The sequence below is a fragment of the Varroa destructor genome, unplaced genomic scaffold (genome assembly GCF_002443255.2).
Source record: "Varroa destructor unplaced genomic scaffold, Vdes_3.0 BEIS01000003.1, whole genome shotgun sequence".
In the NCBI taxonomy this organism is placed as follows: Eukaryota; Metazoa; Arthropoda; class Arachnida; order Mesostigmata; family Varroidae; genus Varroa; species Varroa destructor.
Window position 1 is genome coordinate 15,649,403 of NW_019211456.1, and position 13,505 is coordinate 15,662,907.

At 42.0% G+C, this 13,505-nt stretch overlaps 1 long non-coding RNA gene across 1 annotated transcript in view; it reads left to right on the plus strand.

Moving 5' to 3' along the window:
* Positions 1-2,616: 2,616 nt before the first annotated feature.
* LOC147756577 (uncharacterized) overlaps positions 2,617-13,505 on the plus strand; it is a 45,983-nt gene continuing 35,094 nt past the window's right edge. The window contains exon 1 of the long non-coding RNA XR_015324074.1: positions 2,617-2,920. This is a non-coding gene — a long non-coding RNA (uncharacterized LOC147756577). The remainder of the gene's footprint in view (positions 2,921-13,505) is intronic.

Below are 13,505 nucleotides of genomic sequence, written 5' to 3' on the forward strand. Positions count from 1 at the left end.
ATTAACCATTATCATAATTAGATGTGAACCCCTTTTATGTTAACCCCTATGTATTTGTGATCGACTTGAAGACCTGTTTCGTAGAGTACTCCCTACTCAAAGGATGTGATATCGTTCAAAGTAATAGACTTCTATCTTGCCAGCCTTGAAACTCAGCTTCCTCACAACCCATTCTTTTACTTGAGGAGCAGGCCAGGCGCTGGTAGCGTACGCGTGGGTTACTGGTAGAAAATATGACATCATCTAATACAAATAAAACTGTATCAGTTCGTTGACTCCTGAAAAACGGCACGCAAATCATCCGCCATATGAACACATCTATTCCTTGTCCTACAGACAGTTGTACACTTTTCCAGGGACGGATTGTCCTAAGACATGCTATCAAGCTGCAAGCCGGTTTTTCTCAGCTGAAATTAGAAAGCACTTAATCAAACTCTACTCACTTCGTCGATGTACCAACACTAAGAGACATAGAGGGCAGTCTTAAAGTAAATATGAACGATTTGAGAAAAGATACCGACTGATTTCCATTTAGCTGAATGTAATTGTTACATCGACGGTGAGGCCTAGCACTGTAAATTTTGGGTCTATCTAAACGGTCATGTCATAAAGGTCGAAAGGCAATCCGAGCCGGTGACGATCATCTCACGGTGACGAAATCGACCAAAACGAAGAAGTCGCGGATCATCGAGGCACTGCTGTGCTAGTACAATATAGAGACTTCGCAATATTTGCTAAATCAGCAAAATAACGCTACTAAGAAAATTTGATTTTTTCTACAAAGAAGACGTTTGTTTCATGTACACAATGTTGAAGTAACAATAGCAAGACCATACCATAAAACAAATTAATGACCTAATATAATTTACTTTACATAGATAGCTACTCGTAAGAAGAAACAGGGTATAGATTTTTACCCTACTTTCGTTTCACTATCATTGGCAGATATAGACGTGAGAAATTGTTCATGTTAGTTACAATAATGATCAGGATAGGTATTTTCTTCACATCGACTATGAAGCGTTTTTTAACGACATGAAAAATTTGAATTTTCCTAAATAATTTTGACAACAACTTTAAAAAAAAAAGCACTAAATATAGCTATTTTTCTACTATATATGGACTTCTTATCATGTTTGCCGTCCATAACAAGTCTTGAGGAAAAAATAGTTCATTCTTTCCCGGAGTTTCCATAATAAACCCACGTCTCAGTCGCTTTCAGACTACCCTGACTGCAGGCAGTGGGTGGGCGGTACACCTAATATTTACAAAAAAACACAACTTACTGATTGCTAATTTTGTGGACAGTTTCCAGATTCTTTGTGAGATCTGAAGGACGTTTGCTGTCATTGTGCGTGTTCCACTAAGCGTGCACATCTTACTTTATGTCTGAAATATAAAGGATCGTTTATGATCTATTATGGACGATTTCTGAAGAGATTAAACAATAAAAGCTATAAATCTTCCTCGCTTCTTTCTATCATTCCAAAGTAATGCCACAGGTGTGTAGATAACTCGGGTGTTATTTAGGAAGCTGTTTTTCGCGTGTCAGCGCAAAGATTCGTTCACGTAATCACACCAGAGATAATCACACAACCGCGAGTGTAAAAAATATAGCCTAAATATGTAGCCCTTTGTTACCATAAGAGCGTCAGTTATGAAAAACACCAGGTTTACGTTGCGTTATAGAAAATATGCGCATACAGAAAAAAAAAAACAGGTGGACTGGAACATAAAAGATGAACGTAGTTCCCTATAGTGAAAGGAGCAAAAATTAAAGTTGAAACAGTTACTGGACTAGTCAAGAGCTCATATCTCATCATAAGGTCAGCTCTCAAATGATGGATTCACAGTTCAAGCAGATGGATGTATGAGATCCTAAATAGTTATAGACGGAGTCTACATATTGAAACGATAGGCTGTGGTATTTCAGTTACTTTCGCATAACGATTTAGTGGGTCAGCATCGAGACCTCGCTGTCTATATATATATATACACTGTATTAAGGGTGTTCTTTTGTCGCCAAAATGATTGTGAACTGCTCGTATGGTATGAAAATTATTTATATGAGAGATATTTAGGCCAAGCTTTAAAAATATCAGTGAATATCAGTACTGCTACGCTTTAAGAAAAAAATAGCTGGAATAAAAAGCGCTAAAAGAGGGTAATCATCTGTTTCATAGACAAAGCGTCTGCATGTATGGCTGACAAATCGAAATGGTAACGTAATGATCTCTACGACAGACAAGCTTATATAACATCGACATATTGCTGAAAACCACCAACTTGAAATATGCCATCCATTATTCATAGGAATTGTACTAAGTGCTACAAAATAAATACTTTTTTTGCTATTAGGAATAGTGTGATCTAAAACTTGCTATATTGTGCATTGTGTGTGGCAATCATTACAGAAGCATCCGGGACCACCCGCTCGAATGGGCCAATAATCCTAGGAAAATCCCGATATGTAAATTTGACATATAAGGACGCCGATAAGCTATACGGCTATTGGAAAGGCATTCTTTCGAAGCTTTAGTAGTAAGTAAAATAGAAGGTTAGCAAGGTTGTAGCAGATTGTTCCCGGACTTAAATAGACTGGGACACGGACTTGAATGAATTAGTTATTTTGTGAGATCTTCACAGAAACAAGTTCTCTATGTTATTATTAAAAATTCAACCCGTTACTCAAGTGAACTCATTACAAGTTAAAATTGATTTTAATTATGACCTGGTGTTTGATTTGACTGTTCACTCTATAGTTCCCATGTGCAACTGTATTGAAGTAAATCGTGACGCTTCTAACACCGAAAAGTTATGATAAGGGTAATAATCATCAGTCGTCAGTCAAGAAAAGGATATAAAATTGTCCCCACTACATGAAGACCGCCTTCATCGGTAGCTGAGAAAGATGTCACTGGTGAGCTCCACCGAGGTTTCCCCGTGAGCAACTGACAGATACGACGCTTCTGCTTGATCCTTAGTTTAACCTTACTTGCCCTGGTACATGCATTCATCTTGCTTTGGGGAGACCAAAACCCTTTCCTGCAGATTCCACTACCTATCCTAAAATATAGCTGTGGAATGTGAAATATGAAGTTTACGCAAATCTGTGGGTATGTAGCATAGACATATTTTTTCCTACCGAAAAAGTAGAGGAAGCTCGTTACGGTCTGAGAAGTTGCTGCTGCCAACTCAGATTCAGGCCCTGCGTGTTCTTCGAGGCCTTACGAGCTTGATGTGACCCAGGCCTGTTCCGTATGACGGCATGAGCGGGCCTCCTTCACTTCAGCAAGAGAAAATATTTCTCCCACCATTGAGTCGATGTTACGTACGGCTCTTAATTTAAAAACTACAAGTTCAAAACCATACAGTTTATGATACCTAATTGAACTTAGATGGGTCGATAGCTAAGATATGTAATGGCTGGGTAGTCTTTGAAATCAAAATTCGTCTAATGGCAGTTTTAATTTGTGCGGCAGTAGTACCAAGAAGGATGAATGATTAAAGAATTTCATTTAACTTGCCGCTATTACATATGCGGCAATTGCCCAACGTTACTAGTTCGATTCGGCCATATTATGTGTTAATGAGAATTGAAACGGTATATAGCGCTGAAAGTATCTATCGTGTGATGATAAATCGGTTATGCTATGTTATATCAGTTTTTGGAGATGTTCTATAGGAGTCCTTACTTACTGAACGAAAATAAACAAATACATTAACCTAATATTTTTACTGGCTGGCTAAGGTTGTTGTAGACCATACCTGTCACTTGGTTGCATAAACTCTGGAAACACCGGGGTAATTTCGGCCCTTTAAAGGAACTGGTGGAGAAAGAGATCACGCATACGGTTATTCTACCTCGCAATGGTTCTGTCTAGTCAGGACTGGAATCGAGTGTTGTGTTCGAAAGTAAACGTCGTTTAATTAGGAGGATGCCCAAAGTGGCCCATTGCAAACATTAAGGGTTCATGTAACTAGACAAGGCAATCTCATCAGTTTCTCAAGTGTGGTGGAAGCCAATCGCAGGGTGGTAGAGGTGAATTGCCTTCAGGTAATTTACCTGGAGTCGAACATTCCATTTAGGAACTTGCTTGTTTGCAAAAAGCTACATTAGCTTAACATATTATCTTTAACAATATTTTTGTCGCGTAGCCGTTCATAAAAATTGCAGCTTATGACATTGTCGCAGCTTTTTTCTTGTGCTGAACGCTGTTGGCAGATGTTGACCGCTAATCACTAGTGAGGTACCGTCTACAGTGTCTGTAGTTTGGGTGAAAGCCGTATCAGTCGGTATCTGGCCTGTTTATGCGGTCCCTCCCAGCAATCTGCTCCACGTTCATTTAATGCCAGTAGGTAGCCCTCAAACTCCCACGAAGAAAGGCTCTTAGTGGATGCTTTGACGGACGCTACAACGTAGGCTGCCTATGGACGCTACTCAAACGGGAATGTTCCTTTAGTGGCAAGCGCTCTATTCAGCTGCACTTGCCGTAGCCGTCGTCACTGCTTCCACGTCCGTTGGGATCAAGCGGCGCGTCTCCAAGCAACCGACGGCTTGGCGGATTCTCTCGTTTGGCTTAGCTAATGGAGCGTGTCCAAGCGACTGCTATAACTGTACGTAGTCACTCTTGCTTGGTGTATGCGTGTGATCGTGTGTCGCAAGCATACGTCGCTCAGACGAGAAGTCAGAGACTCGTGGCGTTCCGTGCTGTGACTTCTAGTCTTCCGCTCTCCCTTAGGCGCTCGGTTTTTGCTCAATGGCTCTTTCTTCCTTATTCCTCTCTGCTCGTCTTTCGTTTTCCGCATCGTCTCAACTACACGGTACCGTCGGTCGGTCAGTCGGTCGGTCGGTCGGTGGCTGGATCTCTTTTTCTGAAACGTGGATAGGCGTAAAGGGGTGTAGGAGGCCCCTTATGTCGGCGTTTTCTGCTTCCATGTCCTGCGACAGTTGCCGTCTAACAGTAACAGAATTCTACTAGCAACGCTGCCACCGAAAGGAACTTGCAAAGAATGGAGAGTGAGCTGTGCGTCGTGAAAGAGTCGCTGATGTCGGGCGACAGGAGCAGAGCACACGGGTCCGTGCCTTAGCCCACTCAACTAGGGTTAGCAAAAGCTATGCCAGAGTTTGGCTTTGCTGGTAGAGTTTAGCATCAAGGTTAAACTCAATGTCGCCCTCCTGAGGCTGTTGCTCGCCCGCTGAGTTGATCCCGGTTTGCGTGTTCCGTTTGTTCACGCGACGCTGGCTGGCAGGAGATCCATATAGGGTTAGAAAGCAAGTAGTGGCAGGCCTTGCAAGAGAACCTTTTAGCGAACAGAACAACGGTGAATGGAGTGCAGCATGTTAGTTTGGTTCAAGTTGTTTGCTTGGGGACCAACAGTAACTAACGTTAGGAAACGTAAGGTTTCTATTGTAACGGAGCGAGACGCATAGGAAGACATGGCTACCGCCTCTTGTGCTGTGATCTTGTTGGAACTACAGGCCCCTTAACTCGTGGTCTTTTTACGTTAGAGAGCAGCTAAACAAGTAAATCCTCATTATATTGCTGAGTGTTGTGTCCTTGATTTGTTTTAAATACCAAGAACGTTAAATCCCACAAGTATTTAGATACGTGGGAGTAAGCAACTCTATGTTACATTCCCATATTAACTCTGGTGTCTATAAAGTGGGACCAGTAAAACGGAGTTACATATTTCTTAAAGAAACAGCCGATGGAGATTCATTCGTCGACGTAGAACATCAACTTAAAGGTTACTCATGAACATGAAGATATTTTGAGGTTCATCTGTTTCATATCTACACGTGTCACTTGAATATATAAGTAGCGGCAAAAATGTCACAAAATGCTAGTAATGCTGAAGTTTAAAGCCCTTCAAAATAACACTGATTGGATTTGATTGAACAAGCAGGAAGAGCTTGTTATGATATGATTTTCCTGTGCTAGATTTATACAGTTTCTTACAAGACGTTGCTTGTTAAAAATAGAACCAACCAATACAATCTCTAGCTTTAAAGAGGCGTTGACAAAAATACGACACTCATTTCGAGCACCCGTAACACATTTTTTTTTTTCATTCTATCATGAAGAAGGCTACGGATCGCAAAGGGATAATTTCTTAAGCTTATGCAAAGAGTACTTGACCAGCCAGATTGTATCTGTTAGCTTAAACTAAGTTTCCGCCGTTGAAATTAAGATTTAAGTAAGTAAATTAGTTCCAAAAGTGTATCGTTACTGAACTTGTGAGAGCTACGACGTATATAGAATCCAAGAGGTGAGCCTAAACGTACACGTAACTATACGTACATACACAAGTGTACTTTAGAGTTACGTATCAACGTGTACACATTCAATGCGTGCAAGCTATCTCCTGGACGTCGACTAGAATGTGCACATATGTAGAGCTATATAAGCCAGCACTGACGACCCTATTCGAATATATACATTTGCCGGTAACTGGGTTCATAAACGCCGCAGGCGATGACGGGCCTTTCGACATTAGAGGTAGCAACGCTCAACATGGTTTCGTTGTGACCGATCAAGCCTCAGTGGCGGCTTCTGCTGCTGCTCCTGCTTCACACTTTCTTCAGACTATCATATGCCTCGCTTGAAAATCATCCGGTTTTGAAGAGCAGTAGACGACCCAATTCTTTCAAGCTACACCGTTTTGATCGTCCTCGCTCCCGCCCTATTACCTTCTATCCCCGCCTTTTGCTTACTAGTTCATGCTTTCCATAATGGGGACGGAAACTCTTCCGGAGTAGACTCTGCTTGTAAACATCGCGGGTCTGCTACCATTGCTGGAGGCATACTCGGGCCTACCGCCTGGTTTGTTAGGCTGCTGCACCCGCTGCGTAGCATGAGGTTGACTTTCAGCCATCCCAGCGGTATTGGATGTAGTACTGCTTCGCAATCTGTTCTGTTCATTCTACTTTATTGTAGTGTGCTTTATCTCTATCTACGTCTTTCTCTGTATTTTCCTTTGCCCTCTCTCATTCTTTTTGGCTTTCTGCATGACCTATATTTCCGTCAAGGATATATCTTCCGCCTCTATGTACTTATATATATATATATATTTGCAAGGCTTTCGTACGCCCCTGCGCGGCCGTCTGCATATGACTATGCGGCGGTGTCTTAGCGTTCTGTTCCATTGCATCAATGAAGAACTGAAGACTTTAGCGTATTCTAGACGTGAAACAGAAAGCCGGTCTTCTCTATCTAACCCATTTTGGTCTTCGTAGAACGGAATAGCAGCAGCAGCAGCAGCAGCAGCAGCCCAGTAGTAACAGCAGTAGTCATCGCTTCCCTATACCCATGGCGTCAGAAACTCAGCGTGCCACTCACTCTATAATAGTGCGAGATTACGCTCCACAGCATTCTTTCGCAGCGAGAACGCAGGCAGTAGAGAGTTAAACATAGGAGACGGCACTACGACCGAATCCAAAGCAAGGCAGCCCAGTGCCAGACCTAGCTGGTTCTACCTCGTTTATCCGAGCTTCGCGTAGCCTCAACCCAGAGACGTACCTTAAAACTTCGAAGGACTTCTATTTCCTTCCACTTTTTCTCTCGGCCTTTCTCGGTGTTCTTGCAGTATAAGAGGTTGGTGACCAGTCGTACATTTTATTTGCTATCGTGTTTCCTATGGAACCCGAAAAAAGGGTCTTAAATTATTATAAGATATTGCTTCAAAACTTGACGACATTTTTCTTGTCTGTTACTTGTTTATCGCAAAGTTCCTTATTTCAAAGTACGCACTATATAAAGGTGTCTACTTTGTTGCAAACTCAGAAGCTCATAACAAAATGAACCACTAAAGTCCGCTTCTCTGGTAGTGCAAAAACATATTACTGCAATGCAATTTAGGTAATAACTTTCAAACAGTTTTTTTCTCTTTAGGATGTAATTAACTGGAAAAATCGAATAAACCAAGATTAAGCTTTGCGTACAGAAGCCTTATTTTTAGATGGTACTGGAACTATGATCATATAGCGTAAATCCGAGGACAATATCGCAGAATTTTACAATTAATAGGGTAAACGTATGTGTTTACAAATCAAATGGCACAATTAACCAGTATAATTGTACTTACTGGGCATCTTTAAAAGGACATGTTACGCGAAAACACCATGGACATTTCTCAGAATTTCGACAATTACTGTTAGGCTACAATGTGCCCCAACACCAAACTAAATGTTTGCTGAAATTTATAAATCAGTAGCTCATTGTTATCAGCTACGTACTGACCAGAATAGTAATAATCTTTAAACACGTTTTTTAGAATAACTTTTATATAAGAATTTTAGCACATATACTCCGGCTAAACGTCAGCAACATCGACCTGGCGCTACTCATATTATCTGAAATATACGACCCTAAAGCTATCTAATACGAAGAAGGGTAGATAAATCAATGCCTTTTGCACAATCCAATATATCTGGCTTCCCCATTTTGTCAAAATAAAATGTTTACAATTTCTTCCACGCTTAAATTTCGACTGTCTCAGGTTTACAACTAACTGTACTCATGAGATCCGTAGAGAGCCTTACGCTTACAGATAACGCTGCTCAATCTTACTTAGCATTCGGTACATATTGATCGTACCTACCGTACAAAAAACTCGCAATTTTCCGTCTCCAGGGATCAAAAAAGTGATTTTAAGAGGTGTGACTTCAAGAGAGCGAAGGCAAAACCGGTGCTAATACTTGATATGTCAGGGCTGTAGATATAGAGCGCCTTGAACCACGTCTAGCTATGTTTTTTCATAACGAAAAAAACTCCGCACCCCCGTTTCCCTCCGATTACGGTCGCATTGGGAATGGCTTGACGGAAAAGAAACACCAGAATAGAAGACACCGACCGTTACCTCTACTGGTCCATTTCGGTGGCTGGATAGCCGGCGTTTGCGAAATATGGAACGACTTTGAACGAGCAGAGGAGCCGCACGATTCGTCGAGTATAGGGCAGTTACGTGGTTGTTGCTGCCGCAGCTGTTATTCGCAGCACAACTGCTGTTGCCACTACTTATGTATTTTTGCGGACGTAACACGCATAGCGCGTGACGGAGTTAAAGTGGCGGCCAAGCTCGAAACACGACCAGTGGCCTTTCACCGTACATTGCCACAACTTCTATGTTGGCGCTAGTAGTTCGTAAGCAGCAACCGATTGGGTCGTGGATCATAACGAGCGGACCCGGACTATCTAAGCTTGAGTCGGTTCTATACCGTTCGTCCTCTGCCGGCTTCGTTTTTCGCAATAAGAAATCGTGACGCAAGTTACTACGGAGGTACAACGTACACGTGTCCGGACAGTAAGAAAGTAAAGCTCTTGTTCGAAGATGGAAACGCTTAGACACAAGCCACTCGTTCAGCTTCAGTGCTTTAGGGGGCACAGAGAGGCATACAGGGAACACAAACGTCGTGTAAACATAAGTGTGTGTACTCATCGAAGCCCCCCGTTGTGCATTCTCCACGCTACCAGGCTATTCTAGATCGCTATCCATTTGTGAAGTGGAACTTCAAAGCCTTGGGCATTCGGTTTCACCCTAATACGTATATTTCTCTTTGTTGCTCTGCTACTGAACGCTATTCGTACATGTGTTTTCATGTACTACAAAGTTTAGGCGCGTACTTATTCGAACCACAGTTTCGGCCAACAAAGTATGTCCATATGCAATGCCGCTCGTTCTGGTACGTGCTAAACAAGTGGTGAAAAAGGCCTACATGTTAACTGGTTGTACCGAACAATAATCTGTAATAAAATTGTATGGCTTCAACATTACAGCTATAGCGTTCTCCAGTTATGTTAAGTATGGCGGCCATTCACTAAAATCTGCTAGATTTACTGAAGGGTTTACTTAGTTTGCTATCTATCTATCTATCTACAGCATAATGTCGTACATATCATAACCGTTGCCGAAATGCAATAGCTTTGTAGTCGTTGATGCTAGCATATTTTACGCCTCTGTAGCTGACCAGAACACCGTGTCATTTAAAGTCAATCTCATCGGCCAGGCACCAGTTATGGTTACTGTCATCACCTGATGCTTAGACTCCTAATGAACGGGGCTTAATGAACCTGCATGGGCACACGTATCGACTGTTAGAGTTCACTGAGGAAGGCCTTTTCGATTAAAGATGTGCGTACTAGGCGTATGCCGCTCGCTCGATCAAAGGCTAACCTAGCGCAGATATTTAACAGCGAGCGATTCAGCGACTCAAATACAACGCGATTTCAATTGACGTGCCCCTAATGTCTTGAAAATCTCAAGTCAGTCGAACGTTAGTTATTATTATTATTATTATTATCGTTATTACCGACGAGCTTTCACAGACGTCCTCACAGCTAGCTGGGTGTTGGTTCAGGTCATGCCAAAGTATATGCTTAGACCAAATATATATGGTTTGGCAAGTTACATTCGTATAATAACTATTACTTTCATACACCGTTGTCACAAGTCTGTATTCGATCCTCTTTGCGGCGGAACTGTTCACACTACTCATCAGTTCAGTGCGTGCTTTTTTCTGAACGGCGGTAATAGTCCAAACTAAAAGAGCTAATTGTGAAACAATGCTTCAGAGGTCGGGAATCATCGCGGTCGACATCCCTACATGTAACCGCGTCGCCTTCCGATTAGACAGCAGTGACGTCTGCTGACGGTCTCGGTACTAATTTGTTAATTTCCGGTTCCGTTGGGCGTTATGGCCAACAAGCCCCAACCTATGTTCGTCCATATGAGACTATCACCGCAACTCCTACTACTACTTTAAGTACTGCTTCTTCTACTAGGACGATAAGGTCGGTGTGGTCTTCTTGCGAACCACAAGGCCACACCAATGCCTTTTGCTTAACTACGTGGTCCGGGCATTTTCGACGTAGCGGTAGCGATCGCTACAAAGCCGGTTCTATTTCCTCTCCGTATGTAGCTCTCTCACCCGTCAAGCGTGCAAAAACACGCACGTATAGCACTGAGTCAATCTGCTGCACAGGATGCGAACCGCAGCCAAAAAACGGCCAAGAGAAATGGGGGGATGGTGCTGCGAAGAACCGCTTACGCCTACCCAAGGATGAACGTTTTACCAGCAATAGCAAACATAATGGTTAAGGGATGAGCAAAAGCAGCAGCAGCAGCAGCAGAGATTTTGCGAGCTGTACCAGTTCTGCCCTTTTCCCGCTCATTTCTTTCTGTCGTTTCCAGTCGTATACGAGCGAGTCCCGAGCGCCTCTTCTTCCCGACGGCGAAACAGCAGCGTCGCCAACAGGGACATGAAGACAGGGAACGAAGACCTTTGCTCGGGTATTACTTCCGCCGACTGTCCTGATTTCTATCACGAGCAGGCAAACGAATGAGCAGCTGTTGACGGCGCAGTGTACGCCAGACTTCCGTGATGCCTGCTGAACAATTTTAGGGAGGCGGTCGCTCTTAACCACTCGTTGTTCGCGTTTACTTTAGCATATTTTCTCTAGCTTCTTCCCCTTATAGAACAGTTGTATTGGTACACCGGTTCTCTGAAGAAACTGACGGCATGCTTTCCACGATGTGAACTTACCACTCACTATCCGAAAAACAAAAAAGTGACCTGGAGTGCGCGTGATGGAGCATATACCTAGAAAACAGTCAATGAAATGAAAAAAAAAAACACATTACGAATTTGTGTGCTGCTAGTTTTTGTTTTCTTTGTTTCTTGTATATTTGTTCCCCTCGGGTCGTTCCCTTGCCCGCCTCGTATCTTCGCTACTGATACCGAGTTCATATAATCAATTGACTATAGAAATTCTAAAAGAAATGGCGCCTGCGCGCCATTTGAATACAAAGTATGTGTTAACGTTATTTAATACGGTAGACACATTTATCTAATGAGTCAAGTGATTTCAATAAAAACTCACTTTTCAATATCGTCGCATATTCACCATAGTAGCGTCGATCAACTGTTGTCCTTTTGTGCTATTTTCATAGGTTTTTTTTTTTCAAAATACGCATATGTTACGAACTGTCGTTAGCCACGTTAAAATTATTTTTATTATAATAGTCGTATCGCCTTCAACTGATAATGAGACAGTCCGAACAGGTTCGTATAGATTAGGATCTGCTCTGCAGTCGTGGCTGAGCAAAAAATCTCAGTGCTCCGACTGGATACCGAAATGCCCAGTAGACTTGTTTGGTTGTTTATGCAGGATAGACATTCTCCAAGTGGCGTAGTGAAAGTGATTGATGGCCTCTATATGAAGTTTAAATACGGAGCCCAGTAATATCGGCTGCTGTAATAGCAGCACTCGTAACGAACGGATTGGATATAGTGTTTAGGGTAGTTCGTTGAAGAAAAAATAGAAAGTTACGCTGGGAAAGCATTTCTAGCAGCACAGCTCCCCTCAACCTCACGTTGTTGTTGTTGTTGAATTGCATCGATATTATATAATTCTAACGCCTTTACTTACAACGCGGCGCGACACAACTCCGCACAATGATTCAGCGAAAAAGTCCCGACTGTACGGTACTAGCGGACAGGATTTCAGGGTAACGATTTACGAAGTAATCTATTTATATTAAACAATTCCACTGTAAATATTATATTTGTCAGTCTACTAATGGTAACAATAAACAAATGCAGAGCTAAACCGTTCTTATGATTACATGAATATTAGGGTATTTATAGTAGGGTAGTATGCTTTTTCTCTATTGGAATACTAAAGAACAGTATTTTCACTAATACATTGTTATTCACTAATATGGCGGCGGAAGCGCAGAAGCCTATACAGCACGTTTGTACTGCGGTACGGTAGTTAAAGCATATATTTAGTCTATACAAAGTCTGCGCATAAATAAATATAAAAAAAAAAAGGAGAGAAAATGAAAAAAAAAAATAGTAATAATATTTAGAGATAGGTATTTGAAAAGATGACCGTGATTAGGATCGGCATTGTGTATGGGGCGTCTGTATGCGCAGTTAGGGCAAAATAGAATTTAAAAAAAAATCAAACAGGGGCATTAAGTGGCGTAATCTCGTTTTTTTTTTTTTAATAAAAAGAAATTTGGCCTGACATTAACTCATGGTAAAAAAGCGAGTCAGTTCGAACTAGACGCCTAGTGAACAAACGCACCTAACGAAAACAGGGTCGTCTCTCTTTCCTCTAAAGTTTGCTTCCACACTCTACCACTGAAACTGAACACTCCTACCCACCCAGAACCCCTTGATGCCGATGCAGCCGTTGCCACCACTGTCGCTACTACTGCTCTGGCGGTTTTAGCAGCTTTTTTTTTAAATTTAAAATCTAGCCCTTAATGAGATTATATATGTTTGTATCTGGAACGTTAATTGCGATTCTACATTCTAGTGCTCTGTTAGGCTCTCTGACAATATGAAATGTCCTTTGACCTGCTTCAGATAATGAACGTGGAAGTGACTAACAATTGATACCAAAGGAGAAAGGTCTTCGGTGTAAGTTAGTTTCCATTATTGCCTTATTTCCATACGGTTAATTTTCCTTTACAACTTCCACTGGAACGCACGC